Genomic DNA, 19,754 nt, shown 5'->3' with positions numbered 1-19,754 from the left:
CCAAGAACGTGATGAAGGTGATGATTATGTGTGACGCTCATCATCCTTCTCCCTTATGAACGCGTGCCTGACAAACACTTCCGTTCTACATGAATTAAGCTAGAATGAATATCTCTTAGATCTCCTAACCAGAATCTTCGTGGCGTAAGCTAGAATGATGGCAGCATTCAAGAGAATCCGGAAGGTCTAAACCTTGTCTGTGGTATTCTGAGTAGGATTCAATGATTGAATGACTGTGACGAGCTTCAAACTCGCGAGTGCTGGGCGTTAGTGACAGACGCAAAAGGAGGGTGAATCCTATTCCAGCATGATCGAGAACCGACAGATGAATAGCCGTGCCGTGACAGGGTGCGTGAGCATATTATTCACTGAGAGGAGGGGATGTAGCCACTGACAACGGTGATGCCCTTGCATAAAGCCAGCCATGGAAAGGAGTAAGACTGATTGGATGAAGATAGCAGGAAAGCAGAGGTTCAGAGGAACGAAAAGCATCTCCATTCGCTTATCTGAAATTCCTACCAATGATTTACATAAGTATCTCTATCCCTATTTTATTATATACTATTCGAAAACACCATTATCAATTTATATCTGCCTGACTGAGATTTACAAGGTGACCATAGCTTGCTTCATACCAACAATCTCCGTGGGATTCGACCCTTACTCACGTAAGGTATTACTTGGACGACCCAGTGCACTTGCTGGTTAGTTGTATCGAAGTTGTGACAATTACGAAATAAGATCAGAGCACCAAGCTTTGGAGCCATTACCAGGATTTGTTCGAGCCTGGAGATCACAATTTCGTGCACCAAGTTTTTGGCGCCGTTGCCGGGGATTGTTTGAGTTTGGACAACTGACAGTTCATCTTGTTGCTCAGATTAGGTAATTTTCTTTTCGTTTTGTTTTCAAAAATTTTTCAAAAAAAAAAAATATTTTCAAAAATCTCTCATCTGTTTTCGAAAAAAATAAAAATATTTTCAAAAATTTTATTCAAGATTTTTAAGAATGAATTCTAGTGTTTCATGAAGCATGTGAAGCCTGGCTGGCTGTAAAGCCATGTCTAAATTCTTTTGGACTGAGGCTTGCAATTTGTTATCAAGAGCAAGCTAGTTGGAGCTAATCCACCTGCTACTGTTCCTGATCTACCTGCTGAAGCTTGGCTGGCCGTTGGCCATGTCTAGTGTTTTGGACTGGAGCTTTCTTTGAAAGCTTGGCTGGCTAGTGAGCCATGTCTAATTCCTGGACTGAAGCTTTAGACTAACATGGCAAGATTCCTGGAATTCATATTAAAAATTTTGGAATCCTTATTTTTCCTTTTTCTAAATAATTTTTCGAAAAATATAAAATAAAAATCCAAAAAAAAAAATTTGAAAATCATAAAAATCAAAAATATTTTTGTGTTTCTTGTTTGAGTCTTGAGTCATATCATAAGTTTGGTGTCACTTGCATATGCATCTTGCATTTTTCGAAAATATCATGCATTCATAGTGTTCTTCATGATCTTCAAGTTGTTCTTGGTAAGTCTTCTTGTTTGATCTTGATGATTTCATGTTTTGTGTCTTTTCTTGTTTTTCATATGCATTCTTGAATCCTTAGTGCATAAGCATTAAAGAATTCTAAGTTTGGTGTCTTGCATGTTTTCTTTGCATTAAAAAATTTTTCAAAATATGTTCTTGATGTTCATCATGACATTCATAGTGTTCTTGGTGTTCATCTTGACATTCATAGCATTCTTGCATGCATTCATTGTTTTGATCTATAAATTTCATGCATTGCATATTTTTCATGTTTTTCATAAAAATTCAAAAATCAAAAAAATTATCTTTCCCTTTTTCTCTCATCAAATTCGAAAATTGAGTTGACTTTTTCAAAAATTTTTAAAAAATCAAATTGTTTCTTATGAGTCAAATCAAATTTTCAATTTGAAAATCTTATCTTTTTAAAAATCTTTTTCAAAAATCAAATCTTTTTCAAAATTCTTAGTTATTTTCGAAAATTCCAAAAATATTTTTCAAAAATCTTTTTCTTATTTTTATCACAAATTTTCGAAAATAACATAATCAATTAATGTTTTGATTCAAAAATTTGAAGTTTGTTACTTGCTTGTTAAGAAAGATTCAAACTTTAAGTTCTAGAATCATATCTTGTGATTTCTTATGAATCAAGTCATTAATTGAGATTTTAAAAATCAAATCTTTTTCAAAACTAACTTCAATCATATCTTTTCAAAAATATCTTCTTATCTTATCTTTTTCAAAAATATCTTTTCAAAATATCTTTTCTAACTTCCTAACTTCTTATCTTTTTCAAAATTTGTTTCAACTAACTAACTAACTTTTTGTTTGTTTCTTATCTTTTTCAAAACTACCTAACTAACTCTCTCTCTCTCTATTTTCGAAAATATCTTCCCCCTTTTTCAAAATTTCTTTTTAATTAACTAATTATTTTTAATTTTTATTTTTGATTTCAAAAAAAAATTTTCGAAAAAAAAAATTAAAAAAAAAATTACTAAACATTTTTCAAAAACTATTTTCAAAAATCACTAACTCTTTTTCAAAATAATTTTCGAAAAATTTCCCTCCCCCATCTTACTCTATTTATTCATTCATATCCTAACATCTCATCTCACATCTCTTCCATTCGTACAGTTGCATTTCTTCCTTTACATCACATTCTTTGTCTCCCCCTTCTCTTCCACTCACAAAGGGATCCCTATACTGTGGTATAAAGGATCTCTATTATTATTATCATTTTTCTGGCCATTCTTCCTTGTCATATGAGCAGGAGCAAGGATAAGAACATTCTTGTGGAAGCAGATCCAGAACCTGAAAGGACTCTGAAGAGAAAATTAAGAGAAGCTAAAATACAACAATCCAGAGATAACCTTTCAGAAATTTTCAAACAGGCAGAGGAGATGGCAGCCGAAAATAATAATAATGCAAGGAGGATGCTTGGTGACTTTACTGCACCTAATTCCAATTTACATGGAAGAAGCATCTCCATTCCTGCCATTGGAGCAAACAACTTTGAGCTGAAACCTCAATTAGTTTCTCTGATGCAGCAGAACTGCAAGTTTCATGGACTTCCATCTGAAGATCCTTTTCAGTTCTTAACTGAATTCTTGCAGATATGTGATACTGTTAAGACTAATGGAGTAGATCCTGAAGTCTACAGGCTCATGCTTTTCCCTTTTGCTGTAAGAGACAGAGCTAGATTATGGTTGGATTCTCAACCTAAAGACAGCCTGAACTCTTGGGATAAGCTGGTCACGGCTTTCTTAGCCAAGTACTTTCCTCCTCAAAAGCTGAGCAAGCTTAGAGCTGATGTTCAAACCTTCAGACAGAAAGAAGGTGAATCTCTCTATGAAGCTTGGGAAAGATACAAACAGTTGACCAAAAAGTGTCCTTCTGACATGCTTTCAGAATGGACCATCCTGGATATATTCTATGATGGTTTATCTGAGCTATCAAAGATGTCACTGGACACTTCTGCAGGTGGATCCATTCACCTAAAGAAAATGCCTGCAGAAGCTCAAGAACTCATTGACATGGTTGCTAATAACCAGTTCATGTACACTTCTGAAAGGAATCCTGTAATCAATGGGACGCCTATGAAGAAGGGAGTTCTTGAGGTTGATACTCTGAATGCCATATTGGCTCAGAACAAAATATTGACTCAGCAAGTCAATATGATTTCTCAGAGTCTGCATGGAATGCAAGCTGCATCCAACAGTACTCAAGAGGCATCTTCTGAAGAGGAAGCCTATGATCCTGAGAACCCTGCAATAGCAGAGGTAAATTACTTAGGTGAACCTTATGGAAACACCTATAACTCAACATGGAGAAATCATCCAAATTTCTCATGGAAGGATCAAAAGCCTCAACAAGGCTTTAATAATGGTGGAAGAAACAGGTTTAGCAATAGCAAGCCTTTTCCATCATCAACTCAGCAACAGACAGAGAACTCTGAACAAAATGCTTCTAATTTAGCAAATCTAGTCTCTGATCTATCTAAGGCCACTGTAAGTTTCATGAATGAAACAAGGTCTTCCATTAGAAATCTGGAAGCACAAGTGGGCCAGCTGAGTAAAAGGATCACTGAAATCCCTCCTAGTACTCTCCCAAGCAATACAGAAGAGAACCCAAAAGGAGAGTGCAAGGCCATTGACATAAGCGCCATGGCCGAACCTCTGAGGAGAGGAGAGGACGTGAATCCCAAGGAGGAGGACCTCCTGGGACGTCCAGTGATCAATAAGGAGCTTCCCTCTGAGGAACCAAAGGACTCTGAGGCTCATCTAGAGACTATAGAGATCCCATTGAACCTCCTTATGCCCTTCATGAGCTCTGATGAGTATTCCTCTTCTGAAGAGAATGAGGATGTTACTGAAGAGCAAACTGCCAAGTTTCTTGGTGCAATCATGAAGCTGAATGCCAAATTATTTGGCATTGATGCTTGGGAAGTTGAACCTCCCTTGTTCATCAATGAACTAAGTGATCTGGATCAACTGACATTGCCTCAGAAGAGACAGGATCCTGGAAAGTTCATAATACCCTGTACCATAGGCACCATGCTCTTTAAGGCTCTGTGTGACCTTGGTTCAGGAATAAACCTCATGCCCCTCTCTGTAATAGAGAAACTGGGAATCTATGGGGTGCAAGCTGCTAAAATCTCACTAGAGATGGCAGACAGCTCAAGAAGACAGGCTTATGGACAAGTAGAAGATGTATTAGTAAAGGTTGAGGGCCTTTACATACCTACTGATTTCATAGTCCTGGATACTGGAAAGGAAGAGGATGAATCCATCATCCTAGGAAGACCTTTCCTGGCCACAGCAAGAGCTGTGATTGATGTTGACAGAGGTGAAATAGTCCTTCAATGGAATGAGAACTCCCTTGTATTCAAAACTCAAGGATCTCCCTCTGCAACCATGGAGAGGAAGCAGGAAAAGCTTCTCTCCAAGCAGAGTCAACCAGAGCCCCCACAGTCAAACTCTAAGTTTGGTGTTGGGAGGCCACAACCAAACTCTAAGTTTGGTGTTGAACTCCCATATCCAAACTCTAAGTTTGGTGTTGGAGAGTTTCAACAAAGCTCTGCACATCTGTGAGGCTCCATGAGAGCCCACTGTCAAGCTATTGACATTAAAGAAGCGCTTGTTGGGAGGCAACCCAATGTTTATCTAATTCTTATTTTTATTGTTTTTCATGTTTTCTTAGGTTCATGATCATGTGGAGTCACAAAATAAATATAAAAATTGAAAACGGAATCAAAAACAGCAGAAGAAAAATCACACCCTGGAGGAGCATCTGTCTGGCGTTCAAACGCCAGAACAGAGCATAGTTCTGGCGCTGAACGCCCAGAATAGGAGCATCCTGGCGCTGAACGCCCAGAACAAGCATGGTTCTGGCGTTCAACGCCAGAAATGGCAGCAAAGGGGCGTTGAACGCCCAAAATGGGCACCAACCTGGCGCTGAACGCCCAGAGTTGTGTGCAAGGGCATTTTGCATGCCTAAATTGGTGCAGGGATGTAAATGCCTTGACACCTCAGGATCTGTGGACCCCACAGTATCCCCACCTACCTCATCATCTCTCTTCCCATTCATGATCATCCCTTCTACTTTCCATTTACCACTCACATCCATACACCCACTACCTTCAAAATTCAACATCTCTCTCTCTCCCACCCAATCCCACCCGTATGGCCGAATACACACTCCCATCCATCTCCTCCATATCTTCTTCTTATTCTTCTATTCTTTCTTCTTTTGCTCGAGGGCGAGCAACATTCTAAGTTTGGTGTGGTAAAAGCATAGCTTTTTTGTTTTTTTCCATAACCATTGATGGCACCTAAGGCCAGAGAAACCTCTAGAAAGAGGAAAGGGAAGACAAAAGCTTCCATCAAGGGTCTATAGCTCAGTGGTAGAACATTTGACTGCAAATCAAGAGATCCCTGAGATACCTCAGGGGATACATTTTCTTCCACACAATTATTGGAAGCAACTAAGGGTGGAACATCAAGAGCACTCCATCATCCTTCATGAAATAAGAGAAGATCAAAAAGCAATGAGAGAGGAGCAACAAAGACAAGGAAGAGACATAGAAGAGCTCAAGGACATCACTAAGGTGGATTCATTCCTTGTTCTTATTTTCTCTGTTTTTCGTTTTCTATGTTATGTGCTTATCTATGTTTGTGTCTTCATTACATGATCATTAGTAGTAATAACTATGTCTTAAAGCTATGAATGTCCTATGAATCCATCACCTCTCTTAAATAAAAACTGTTTTAATTCAAAAGAACAAGAAGTACATGAGTTTTGAATTTATCCTTGAACTTAGTTTAATTATATTGATGTGGTGATAATGCTTCTTGTTTTCTGAATGTATGCTTGAACAGTGCATATGTCTTTTGAAGTTGTTGTTTAAGAATGTTAAATATGTTGGCTCTTGAAAGAATAATGACTAGGAGACATGTTATTTGATAATCTGAAAAATCATAAAAATGATTCTTGAAGCAAGAAAAAGCAGCAAAGAACAAAGCTTGCAGAAAAAAAAAAAAAGGGGGCGAAAAAAAAAATATAGAAAAAAAAAAGAGAAAAAGAAAAAGCAAGCAGAAAAAGCCAATAACCTTTAAAACCAAAAGGCAAGGGCAAATAAAAAGGATCCCAAGGCTTTGAGCATCAGTGGATAGGAGGGCCTAAAGGAATAAAATCCTAGTCTAAGCGGCTAAACCAAGCTGTCCCTAACCATGTGCTTGTGGCGTGTAGGTGTCAAGTGAAAACTTGAGACTGAGCGGTTAAAGTCAAGGTCCAAAGCAAAAACAAAGAGTGTGCTTAAGAACCCTGGACACCTCTAATTGGGAACTTTAGCAAAGCTGAGTCACAATCTGAAAAGGTTCACCCAATTATGTGTCTGTGGCATTTATGTATCCGGTGGTAATACTGGAAAACAAAGTGCTTAGGGCCACGGCCAAGACTCATAAAGAAGTTGTGTTCAAGAATCATCATACTAAACTAAGAGAGTCAATAACATTATTCGAAATCTGAAGTTCCTATAGATGCCAATCATTCTAAACCTCAATGGATAAAGTGAGATGCCAAAACTATTCAAGAGGCAAAAAGCTATAAGTCCCGCTCATATGATTGAAACTCTGTTTCATTGATAGTTTGGAATTTATAGTATATTCTCTTCTTTTTATCCTATTTGATTTTCAGTTGCTTGGGGACAAGCAACAATTTAAGTTTGGTGTTGTGATGAGCGGATAATTTATACGCTTTTTGACATTGTTTTTAGTATGTTTTTAGTAGGATCTAGTTACTTTTAGGGATGTTTTCATTAGTTTTTATGTTAAATTCACATTTCTGGACTTTACTATGAGTTTGTGTGCTTTTCTGTGATTTCAGGTATTTTCTGGCTGAAATTGAGGGACTTGAGCAGAAATCAGATTCAGATGTTGAAAAAGGACTGCTGATGCTGTTGGATTCTGACCTCCCTGCACTCAAAGTGGATTTTCTGGAGCTACAGAACTCGAAATGGCGCGCTTCCAATTGCGTTGGAAAGTAGACATCCAGGGCTTTCCATAAATATATAATAGTCCATACTTTGGCCAAGAATTGACGACGTAAACTGGCGTTCAACGCCAGCCTTCTGCCCAAATCTGGCGTCCAGCGCCAGAAAAGGATCCAAAACCAGAGTTGAACGCCCAAACTGGCACAGAAACTGGCGTTCAACTCCACAAATGGCCTCTGCACGTGGAACACTTAAGCTCAGCCCAAACACACACCAAGTGGGCCCCGGAAGTGGATTTATGCATCAATTACTTACTCATGTAAACCCTAGTGACTAGTTTATTATAAATAGGACCTCTTACTATTGTATTAGGCATCTTTTGATCATCTTAGGATCTTAGGATCATCTTTGGACGTCTGGTTCTTAGATCAGAGGGGCTGGCCATCTCGGCCATGCCTGGACCTTCACTTATGTATTTTCATACGGTAGAGTTTCTACACTCCATAGATTAAGGTGTGGAGCTCTGCTGTTCCTCAAAGATTAATGCAAAGTACTATTGTTTTCTATTCAATTCTTCTTATTTCGCTTCTAAGATATCCATTCGCACCCAAGAACGTGATGAAGGTGATGATTATGTGTGACGCTCATCATCCTTCTCCCTTATGAACGCGTGCCTGACAAACACTTCCGTTCTACATGAATTAAGCTAAAATGAATATCTCTTAGATCTCCTAACCAGAATCTTCGTGGCGTAAGCTAGAATGATGGCAGCATTCAAGAGAATCCGGAAGGTCTAAACCTTGTCTGTGGTATTCTGAGTAGGATTCAATGATTGAATGACTGTGACGAGCTTCAAACTCGCGAGTGCTGGGCGTTAGTGACAGACGCAAAAGGAGGGTGAATCCTATTCCAGCATGATCGAGAACCGACAGATGAATAGCCGTGCCGTGACAGGGTGCGTGAGCATATTATTCACTGAGAGGAGGGGATGTAGCCACTGACAACGGTGATGCCCTTGCATAAAGTCAGCCATGGAAAGGAGTAAGACTGATTGGATGAAGATAGCAGGAAAGCAGAGGTTCAGAGGAACGAAAAGCATCTCCATTCGCTTATCTGAAATTCCTACCAATGATTTACATAAGTATCTCTATCCCTATTTTATTATATACTATTCGAAAACACCATTATCAATTTATATCTGCCTGACTGAGATTTACAAGGTGACCATAGCTTGCTTCATACCAACAATCTCCGTGGGATTCGACCCTTACTCACGTAAGGTATTACTTGGACGACCCAGTGCACTTGCTGGTTAGTTGTATCGAAGTTGTGACAATTACGAAATAAGATCAGAGCACCAAGCTTTGGAGCCATTACCAGGATTTGTTCGAGCCTGGAGATCACAATTTCGTGCACCAGAGGCCAGCATCCAAACGTGTACAATGATCAAAAGATATTCCAAAGGATGTCAAAAGATTCACCCCGGACTAAAATAAATCTCTAAAAGTAGTTTTTATACTAAACTAGTAGCCTAGGGTTACAGAAATTGAGTAACTAAGTGCAGATAGTGCAGAAATCCACTTCCGGGGCCCACTTGGTGTGTGCTTGGGCTGAGCGTTGAAGCTTTTACGTGCATAGGCTGTTCCTGGAGTTAAACGCCAGCTTTGGTGCCAGTTTAGGCATTTAACTCCAATTCTAGTGCCAGTTTGGGCGTTTTACGCCAAGATGTTTTAGGCTGTCTTTGAATGTCAGTTTAGGCCATCAAATCTCGGACAAAGTATGGACTATTAAATATTTCTGGAAAGCCCAGGTTGTCTACTTTCCAACGCAATTGAGAGCGTGCCAATTGGGCTTCTATAGCTCCAGAAAATCCACTTCAAGTGCAGGGAGGTCAGAATCCAACAGCATCTACAGTCCTTTTTCAGCCTCTAAATCAGATTTTTGCTCAGGTCCCTCAATTTCAGCCAGAAAATACCTGAAATCACAGAAAAACACACAAACTCATAGTAAAGTCCAGAAATGTGATTTTTGAATAAAAACTAATAAAAATATAATAAAAAGTAATTAAAACATACTAAAAACTATGTAAAAACAATGCCAAAAAGGGTATAAATTATCCGCTCATCACAACACCAAACTTAAATTGTTGCTTGTCCCCAAGCAACTAAAATCAAAATAGGATAAAAATAAGAGAATATACAATGAATCCCAAACTTATCAATGAAGATTAGCTTCAATTAGATGAGCGGGACTTGTAGCCTTTTTGCTTCTGAACAGTTTTGGCATCTCACTTTATCCTTTGGAGTTCAGAATGATTGGCATCTATAGGAACTCAGAATTCAGATAGTGTTATTGATTCTCCTATTTCAGTATATTGATTCTTGAACACAGCTACTTTATGAGTCTTGGCCGTGACCTTAAGCATTTTATTTTTCAGTATTACCACTGGATACATAAATGCCACAGACACATAACTAGGTGAACCTTTTCAGATTGTGACTCAGCTTTGCTAGAGTCCCCAATTAGAGGTGCCCAGAGCTCTTAAGCACACTCTTTTTGCTTTAGACCACGACTTTAACCGCTCAGTCTCAAGCTTTTCACTTGACACCTTCACGCCACAAGCACATGGTTAGGGACAGCTTGGTTTAGCCGCTTAGGCCAGGATTTTATTCCTGTGGGCCCTCCTATCCATTAATGCTCAAAGCCTTGGATCCTTTTTCTACCCTTGCCTTTTGGTTTAAAGGGTTACTGGCTTTTTCTGCTTGCTTTTTCTTTTTCTTCTCTTTTTTTTCGCCATTTTTTTTTTCGCAAGCTTTTTCTATTCACTGCTTTTTCTTGCTTCAAGAATCAATTTATGATTTTTCAGATTATCAATAACATTTCTCCTTTTTCATTATTCTTTCAAGAGCCAAAAATTTTAACATTCATAAACAACAAATTCAAAAATATGCACTGTTCAAGCATTCATTCAAAAAACAAAAGGTATTGCTACCACATCAAAATAATTAAACTAATTTCAAGATAGAATTCAAAATCATGTACTTCTTGTTCTTTTGTAATTAAAAACATTTTTTATTTAAGAAAGGTGATGGATTCATAGGACATTCATAGCTTTAAGGCATAGACACTAGACACTAATGATCATGTAATAAAGACACAAACATAGACAAAACATAAAGCATAATTTTTGAAAAATAGAAAAATAAAAACAAGGAAATTAAAGAACGGGTCCACCTTAGTGATGGCGGCTAGTTCTTCCTCTTGAAGATCTTATGGAGTGCTTGAGCTCCTCTATGTCTCTTCCTTGCCTTTGTTGCTCCTCCCTCATGGCTCTTTGGTCTTCTCTAATTTCATGGAGGAGGATGGAATGCTCTTGGTGCTCCATCCTTAGTTGTCCCATGTTGGAACTTAATTCTCCTAGGGAGGTGTTGATTTGCTCCCAATAGTTTTGTGGAGGAAAATGCATCCCTTGAGGCATCTCAGGGATTTCATGATGAGAAATTTTCTCATGCTCTTGTTTGCTCCATCCTTTTCTTAGTGATGGGCTTGTCCTCTTCAATGAGGATGTCTTCCTCTATGACAATTCCAGCTGAATTGCATAGGTGACAAATGAGATGAGGGAAGGCTAACCTTGCCAAAGTAGAGGACTTATCCGCCACCTTGTAGAGTTCTAGGGATATGATCTCATGAACTTCTACTTCCTCTCCATTCATGATATTATGGATCATGATAGCTCGGTCTATTGTAACTTCAGACCGGTTGCTAGTAGGAATGATAGAGCGTTGGATAAACTCCAACCATCCCCTAGCCACGGGTTTGAGGTCAAGCCTTCTTAGTTGAATCAGCTTACCTCTTGAATCTCTCTTCCATTGAGCGCCTTCCACAAAAATATCCCTAAGGACTTGGTCCAACCTTTGATCAAAGTTGACCCTTCTAGTGAAAGGGTGAGGATCTCCTTGCATTAGTGGCAAGTTGAATGCTAACCTCACATTTTCTGGACTAAAATCCAAGTAATTCCCCCGAACCATTGTGAGTCAATTCTTTGGGTTTGGGTTCATATTTTGGTCATGGTTTCTAGTGATCCATGCATTAGCATAGAACTCTTGAACCATTAAGATCTTGACTTTTTGAATGGGGTTAGTGAGGATTTTCCAACCTCTTTTTCGAACTTCATGTCGGATCTCCAGATATTCACTCTTTTTGAGCTTGAAGGGGACCTCAGGGGGGTAGTAGTGTGTATGTTGTGTGAAGATGAAGGTGGTAAGGAGGGTTATTTATAGGGTAAGGGAGAGAGGGTAGCCGTGTATGAGGGGTTGGGTTTAGGAGGGAAATAGTTTGAATTTGAATGGTGAGGTAGGTGGAGTTTAATTATGGATGGATGTGAGTGGTGAAGAGGCTGTGGGGAAGAGGGTAGGATTTGATAGGTGAAGGGTATTTGGGAAAGAGTGTTATGGAAAGGTGTGAAGAGGAGAGAAGAAGAGGTGGGGTAGGTAGGGATCCTGTGGGGTCCACAGATCCTGAGGTGTCAAGAAATTTGAGTTCCTGCACCATTCTGGCGTTCAAACACCCATTCTGTGCCAAATCTGGCGTTTAAAGCTAGCTCTGCTACCTTTCCTGGCGTTAAACGCCAGCCAGATGCCCATTTCTGGCGTTAAACGTCAGCTAGATGCCCATTTCTGCCGTTTTTTTCCAGAATGCTGCCAGGCTGGGCGTTAAACGCCCATTCTGCTATCCTTACTGGCGTTTAAATGCCAGTAAGCCTATCCTCCAGGGTGTGCTGTTCTTTTATGCTGTTTTTCATTCTATTTTTGATTTTTTATTTGTTTTTATGACTTCACATGATCATCAACCTAAGAAAAACATAAAATAACAATAGAAAATAAATAAATATAATTAAATAACATTGAGTTGCCTCCCAACAAGCGCTTCTTTAATGTCAATAGCTTGACAGTGAGCTCTTAGAGAGCTTCATAGAGATTTAGAGCTTAATGATGGCCTCCCAACACCAAACTTAGAAGTTGAGTGTGGGGGCTCTGTTTGACTCTGTATTGAGAGAAACTTTTCATGCTTCCTCTCCATGTTTACAGAAGAAAATCCTTGAGCCTTAAACACAAGGTAGTCCTCATTTATTTGAAGGACTAGCTCTTCTCTGTCTACATCAATCACAGCTCTTACTGTGGTTAGGAAGGGTCTTCCAAGGATGATGGATTCATCTTCATCCTTCCCAGTGTCTAGGATTATGAAATCAGCAGGGATGTAAAAGCCTTCAACCTTCACCAAGACATCCTCTACAAGTCCATAAGCCTGTTTCCTTGAATTGTCTGCCATCTCTAGTGAGATTCTTATAGCTTGCACCTCAAAGATCCCTAGTTTCTCCATTACAGAGAGGGGCATGAGGTTTATCCCTGACCCCAGGTCACACAGAGCCTTCTCAAAGGTCATGGTGCCTATGGTACAAGGTATTAAGAACTTTCCAGGATCCTATTTCATCTGAGGTAATTTCAGTTGAACCAGATCATTTAGTTCATTGATGAGCAATGGGGGTTCATCCTCCCAAGTCTTATTACCAAATAACTTGGCATTCAGCTTCATGATTGCTCCTAGATATTGAGCAACTTTCTCTTCAGCAATATCTTCATCCTCTTTAGAGAAAGAATACTCATCAGAGCTCATGAATGGCAACAGTAAGTTTAGTGGAATCTCTATGGTCTCTATATGAGCCTCAGATTCCTTTGGTTCCTCATTAGGGAATTTCTTGGAGGCCAGAGGACGTCCATTGAGGTCTTCCTCACTAGAAATCACTGCCTTTTCTTCCTCACTAGGTTCGGCCATGTTGGTTATATTTATGGCCTTGCACTCTCTTTTTGGATTCTCTTATGTATTGCTTGGGAGAGTACTAAGAGGGATTTCAGTAACTCTTTTACTCAGCTGACCCACTTGTGCCTCCAAATTTCTAATGGAGGACCTTGCTTCAGTCATAAAACTGAGAGTGGTCTTAGATAGATCAGAGACTACAGTTGCTAAGTCGGAGTGGCTCTGCTTAGAATTCTCTGTCTGTTGCTGAGAAGATGATGGAAAAGGTTTGCTATTGCCAAACCTATTTCTCCCACCATTATTGTTACTGAAGCCTTGATTAGGCTTCTGTTGATCCTTCCATGAGAAATTTGGATGATTCCTCCATGAAGGATTATAGGTGTTTCCATAGGATTCTCCCATGTAATTCACCTCTTCCATTCCAGGGTTCTCAGGGTCATAGGCTTCTTCTTCAGAGGAAGCTTCCTTAGTACTGCCTGATGCAGCTTGCATTCCAGACAGATTCTGAGAAATCATATTGACTTGCTGAGTCAGTATTTTGTTCTGAGCCAATATTGCATTCAGAGTATCAATCTCAAGAACTCCTTTCTTCTGAGTTGTCCCATTATTCACAGGATTCCTTTCAGAAGTGTACATGAACTGGTTATTTGCAACCATTTCAATGAGTTCCTGGGCTTCTGCAGGCGTCTTCTTCAGATGAAGAGATCCTCCAGCAGAGTGGTCCAATGACATCTTGGACAATTCAGACAGACCATCATAGAATATACATATGATGCTCCATTCTGAAAACATGTCAGAAGGACACCTTCTGATCAATTACTTGTATCTTTCCCAAGCTTCATAGAGGGATTCACCTTCCTTCTGTCTGAAGGTTTGGACTTCCACTCTAAGCTTGCTCAATTTCTGAGGTGGAAAGAATTTGGCCAAGAAAGCATTGACCAACTTTTCCAAAGAGTTTAGGCTATCCTTAGGTTGTGAGTCCAACCATGTCCTAGCTCTGTCTCTTACAGCAAAGGGGAAAAGCATAAGTCTGTAGACCTCAGGATTAACCCTATTGGTCTTAACAGTGTCACAGATTTGCAAGAATTCAGCTAAAAACTAATGAGGATCTTCCAATGGAAGTCCATGAAACTTGCAATTTTACTGCATCAGAGAAACTAATTGAGGCTTAAGCTCAAAGTTGTTTGCTCCAATTGCAGGAATTGAGATGCTCCTTCCACAGAAGTCAGAAGAGGGTGCAATAAAGTCACCTAGTATCTTCCTTGCATCTCCACCATTGTTGTTGGGTTCGGCCATCTCTTTTTCTTTTTCGAAAAATTCTGTCAGGTTCTCTCCAGAGTGTTGTGCTTTAGCTTCTCTTAGCTTCCTCTTTAGATTCCTTTCAGGTTCCGGATCAGCTTCAATAAGAATGTTCTTATCCTTGCTCCTGCTCATATGAAAAAGAAGAGAACAGAAAAGAATAGGAATTCTCTATGTCACAGTATAGAGATTCCTTTATGTGAGTAGAAGAATAGAAGAGTAGAATGAAGAAGAGAGATGATGAAGAATTCGAACACAGAGAGGGAGAAAGGGTTCGAATTATAAGAAGAAGAGAAGTGTTAGTAAACAAATAAATAAATAGAAAGATATGAGAGAGAGGGAATTCGAATTTTAAATTAAAATAAAAGGAAAATATTTTTATTTTTATTTTAATTATTGGTTAGTATTCGAAAATTATAAAAAGGAATAAAATTAAATTAAAATTTAAAATAATTAGTTAATTAAAAAAAATTTTGAAAAAGTGGTGAGGAGATTTCGAAAATTAGAGAGAGAAAAGTAGTTAGGTAGTTTTGAAAAAGATAAGGAATAATAAACTTTTTAAAATCAAACAAAAAAAAGTCAAGTATTTAATTGAAAAAGATTTGAAAATCAATTTTGAAAAGATAAGAAGTTAGAAAAGATTTTGAAATTGATTTTGAAAAATATATGATTGAAATTTATTTTGAAAAAGATTTGAAAAGGAAATTAAAAAGATTTGATTTTTGAAATTTAAAGTTGATTACTTGACTAACAAGAAACTGAAAGATATGATTCTAGAATTTAAAGATTGATCCTTTCTTAATAGGCAAGTAACAACTTGAAATTTTTAAATCAAAATATTAATTATTAGTAATAAATTTGAAAATATGAAACAAAAATAAGAAAAATATTTTGAAAATCAAATTTTTAAAATTTTTGAAAATATTAAAAAAATAAAAAAGATTTGATTTTTGAAAAAGATAAAAAAAATTTTTAATTTGAAATTTTGACTTGATTAATAAGAAACAACCAAATTTTTAAAATTGTTGACTAAATCAATTCAAAATTTTGAAATTTATGAGCAAAATAAGGAAAAGATATTATTTTTTATTTTTGAATTTTTAATGAGGAGAGAGAAAACAACTAAAAGACACAGGACATAAAAATTTAAGATCAAAACAAAAATGCATGCAAGAACACTTTGAATGTCAATATGAACACCAAGAACACTTTGAATGTCAAGATGAACACCAAGAACTTATTTTTGAAAATTTTTAAGAAAAGAAAGACATGCAAGACACCAAACTTAAAAATTTTTAAACTTTAAACACTAATTATTCAAAAATACATATGAAAAATAAGAAAAGACACAAAACAAGAAAAACACAAGATCAAACAAAGACAATCATCAAGAACAACTTGAAGATCATGAAGAACATATGCATGAATTTTTCGGAAATTAAAGAGAGATTAAAGCATGCAATTGACACCAAACTTAAAATTTGACACTAGACTTAAACAAGAAACACAAAATTTTTGGTTTTTTTTTTTTTTTGGTTTTATAAAAATTTTTTGGATTTTTCGAAAATTAATCAGGAAAAGAAAATAAAGAAATTCAAAATTTTTAATAAGAATTTCAGGAATTATGCAATGTTAGTCTAAAGCTTCGGTCTAAAAATTTAGACATGGTTTAATAGCCAGCCAAGCTTTATGTGAAAGCTTCGGTCTAAAAGATTAGACATGGCCAATAGCCAGCCAAGTTTCAGAAGAGCATTACATACAACAACCAAATTGATGGGAATAAAAAAGCTCCTGCAATGATAAGTGGAAGCCTTGGTCCAAAAAAATTTAGACATGGTTTAACAGCCAGCCAGGCTTCAACAGATCATGATGAAACTCTAGAATTCATTCTTAAAAATTCTGAAGAATTTTTAGAAAACTAAGTATTATTATTGATATTTTTTTTGAATGATTTTTTTCGAAAATAAAAATAAAAATATTAAACATAAAATAAAATTACCTAATCTAAGCAACAAGATGAACCATCAGTTGTCCAAACTCGAACAATCCCCGGCAACGGCGCCAAAAACTTGGTGCGCGACGAGAACGTGATCTCAACACTTCTTCACAATAAGTAACCAGCAAGTGCAATGGGTCATCCAAGTAATAAACCTTACGTGAGTAAGGGTCGATCCCACGGAGATTGTCGGCTTGAAGCAAGCTATGGTCATCCTTGTAAATCTCAGTCAGGCGGATTCAAATGGTTATGAGGTTTTAACAATTAAAATATAAGTAAAATATAAAATAAGATAAAGTTACTTATGTAATTCACTGGTAGGAATTTCAGATAAGCGTACGGAGATGCTTTGTTTCTTCTGAACCTCTGCTTTCCTATTGCCTTCTTCCAACCATGCGTTACCTCCTTCCATGGCAAGCTGTATGATCCTCTCGGATGAAAACAAATCCATATGCGCTGTCACCGCACGGCTAATCATCTGTCGGTTCCTGCTAGTGTCAGAATAGGACCAAGTTTGAAGCTCGTCACAGTCATCCCTTCCCAGATCCTACTCGGAATACCACAGACAAGGTTTAGACTTTCCATATCTCAGGAATGCTGCCAATGGTTCTAGCTTATACCACGAAGATATTAATCTCACAGACTCAGTCCGTGTATTAGATATCCAAGAGAGTATACTCCAGCTATCGTCCAATGACTACGTTGAACATCATGTAGATCGCTTTGTGGTTGTCAGGCACGCGATCTTGGCTAAGCGAGTAACGAAGATTGGGTGATTGTCACGAGTCATCCCTTCATTCTGACTTAACTGAATTAAGAACAAAAGTATATCTTGGAGAAGAAGTAGGCGTGAATTGAAGGAAAAACTGTAGTAATTGCATTAATTCATGAAGAACAGCAGAGCTCCACACCTTAATCTATGGGGTGTAGAAACTCTACCGTAGAAAATACATAAGTGAAAAAGGTCTGGGCATGGCCGTGAGGCCAGCCTCCAAACATGTACAATGATCAAAAGATATTCCAAAGGATGTCAAAAGATTCAGCCCCGGACCAAAATAAATCTCTAAAAGTAGTTTTTATACTAAACTAGTAGCCTAGGGTTACAGAAATTGAGTAACTAAGTGCAGATAGTGCAGAAATCCACTTCTGGGGCCCACTTGGTGTGTGCTTGGGCTGATCATTGACGCTTTCATGTGCATAGGCTGTTCCTGGATTTAAACGCCAGCTTTGGTGCCAGTTTGGGCGTTTTACGCCAAGATGTTTTAGGCTATTTTTGAACGTCAGTTTGGGCCATCAAATCTCGGGAAAAGTATGGACTATTAAATATTGCTGGAAAGCCCAGGATGTCTACTTTCCAAAGCAATTAAGAGCGTGCCCATTGGGCTTCTGTAGCTCCAGAAAATCCACTTCGAGTGCAGGGAGGTCAGAATCCAACAGCATCTACAGTTCTTTTTCAGCCTCTAAATCAGATTTTTACTCAGGTCCCTCAATTTCAGCCAGAAAATACCTGAAATTATAGAAAAATACACAAACTCATAGTAAATTCCAGAAATGTGATTTTTGAATAAAAACTAATAAAAATATAATAAAAAGTAATCAAAACATACTAAAAACTATGTAAAAACAATGCCAAAAAGGATATAAATTATCCGCTCATCACCCGTGCATCGCACGGGACAATTCACTAGTTTCATATAGAATCATAACATTTTTCCAGCATAAAAAAATCTACCACCACTCGATGTATATCAAAAATCTTTATCGGGAAAAACACTGCCACCTGATGTATAGGAGTATTAGGGAGCCATTAGATTTTGTGATTTGTAATCCTCAATTAGTCATTATTAATATTTTTAATAATATGAGATTACATCTAATAGTGTGAAATTATCATTTTATTTCACTAATTAAATGCTAGCCAAATTTTAATAAAAATACTAATCTCTTATACTTTTTCAATCAAATATTTCATTTTTTTTTTGCTTTTTTGGTTTTTACTCATAATATTTTTATATTTAATAAAAAATTAATTATCAACTTTCACTATGAAAAATTTTGATAAAATTGCTTCTAATATAATAATACAAGTGGCCTTTTTTTTTCTCTAAAATACACAAATGATTAGTTAGTAATTACTCTAATGAATATTGTCATATTCTGTATTTTTTTAGTTTTTTATATTCGGTGAATGATTAAATTTTATGTTCTCCTGAGCAAAAGTAATATAAGATAAAATTTTCTTCATCCTAAAAGAAATTATTTTATGTATTGTTAACTAATATGTAATATCATTAGATTTAATTCATTAAAAATATAAAATAATTTTATATAACAAACTGTTAATTAAACTCATTCTAAAAAATAAGTAAAATAAATTAATCTCCTCGGCCCAATTTGGATCCATTATTTATATAATAATCAAACAAAGCCTAAAACTTATGATAAAAAGGGATCAAAAAAAGAATACTGCTACACATACAAATCTTTTTGGCATACAAGTCACTTACATAATGCGCGCATGAAATCACATTGTTCCTCTTTGTATTCTGCGTTCCTCCTCCTCCTCCTCCTCCTCCTCCTCCTCCTCCTCCTCCTCCTCCTTCTTTGCGTTTCTCATTTTTCTTCGTGTGTTTCATCTTCATCATCGTTTTTTATTACTGTTATTATTGCTGCATTTTTTTTTCTCCTCCTCTTTCTATTGATTTTGCAACATTATATATTTTTTTCTTTGTTTGATTATTTTCTCCCAAAAAGAATTATGAGAATATGAAATAAGAAGATGAAGAAGAAGAAGCAGTAGAAAATGAGGAGGAGAAAGAAGAAGAGTTTTGAATTATGCAGAACTTATAAGTACACATACACCAAAAATTCTTAAACAATACACTCGAATATCTTCGCATTACATCCAAATATCTTCGTGTTACACCAAAATTTACTGCAAATACAGAAAAATATTTCCTCTAATGCTGCATTTTCTTCTTTTTTTTCTTCTTTCTTTCTTTCTTTTAGTTGAATGAATGTAAGTTCATCCTCCTCCAAGTAATTTTGCAACACTATGTGTTTCTTCTTCTTTGTTTAATTTTTTTTTTATTCTTATTAAAAGAGTAAAACAATAAGAAACTTGAGAAGATAAAACAAGAAA

The 19,754-nt window shown here is 37.0% G+C and overlaps 2 non-coding genes across 2 annotated transcripts; one reads left to right on the top strand and one right to left on the bottom strand.

Moving 5' to 3' along the window:
• Positions 1 to 3,310: 3,310 nt before the first annotated feature.
• On the bottom strand, positions 3,311 to 3,418 carry LOC148554061 (small nucleolar RNA R71). Its single transcript, XR_015893827.1, has one exon. It is a non-coding gene; the product is annotated as a small nucleolar RNA R71 (small nucleolar RNA).
• Positions 3,419 to 14,107: 10,689 nt separating this feature from the next.
• On the top strand, positions 14,108 to 14,211 carry LOC148554060 (small nucleolar RNA R71). Its single transcript, XR_015893603.1, has one exon. It is a non-coding gene; the product is annotated as a small nucleolar RNA R71 (small nucleolar RNA).
• Positions 14,212 to 19,754: the final 5,543 nt, after the last annotated feature.

Source organism: Arachis ipaensis, chromosome B7 (genome assembly GCF_059453495.1).
Source record: "Arachis ipaensis isolate K30076 ecotype BB chromosome B7, ASM5945349v1, whole genome shotgun sequence".
Classification (NCBI taxonomy): domain Eukaryota; kingdom Viridiplantae; phylum Streptophyta; class Magnoliopsida; order Fabales; family Fabaceae; genus Arachis; species Arachis ipaensis.
Note: the sequence above shows the minus strand (reverse complement) of the source record. Positions and strands in the feature narration are given on the sequence as shown.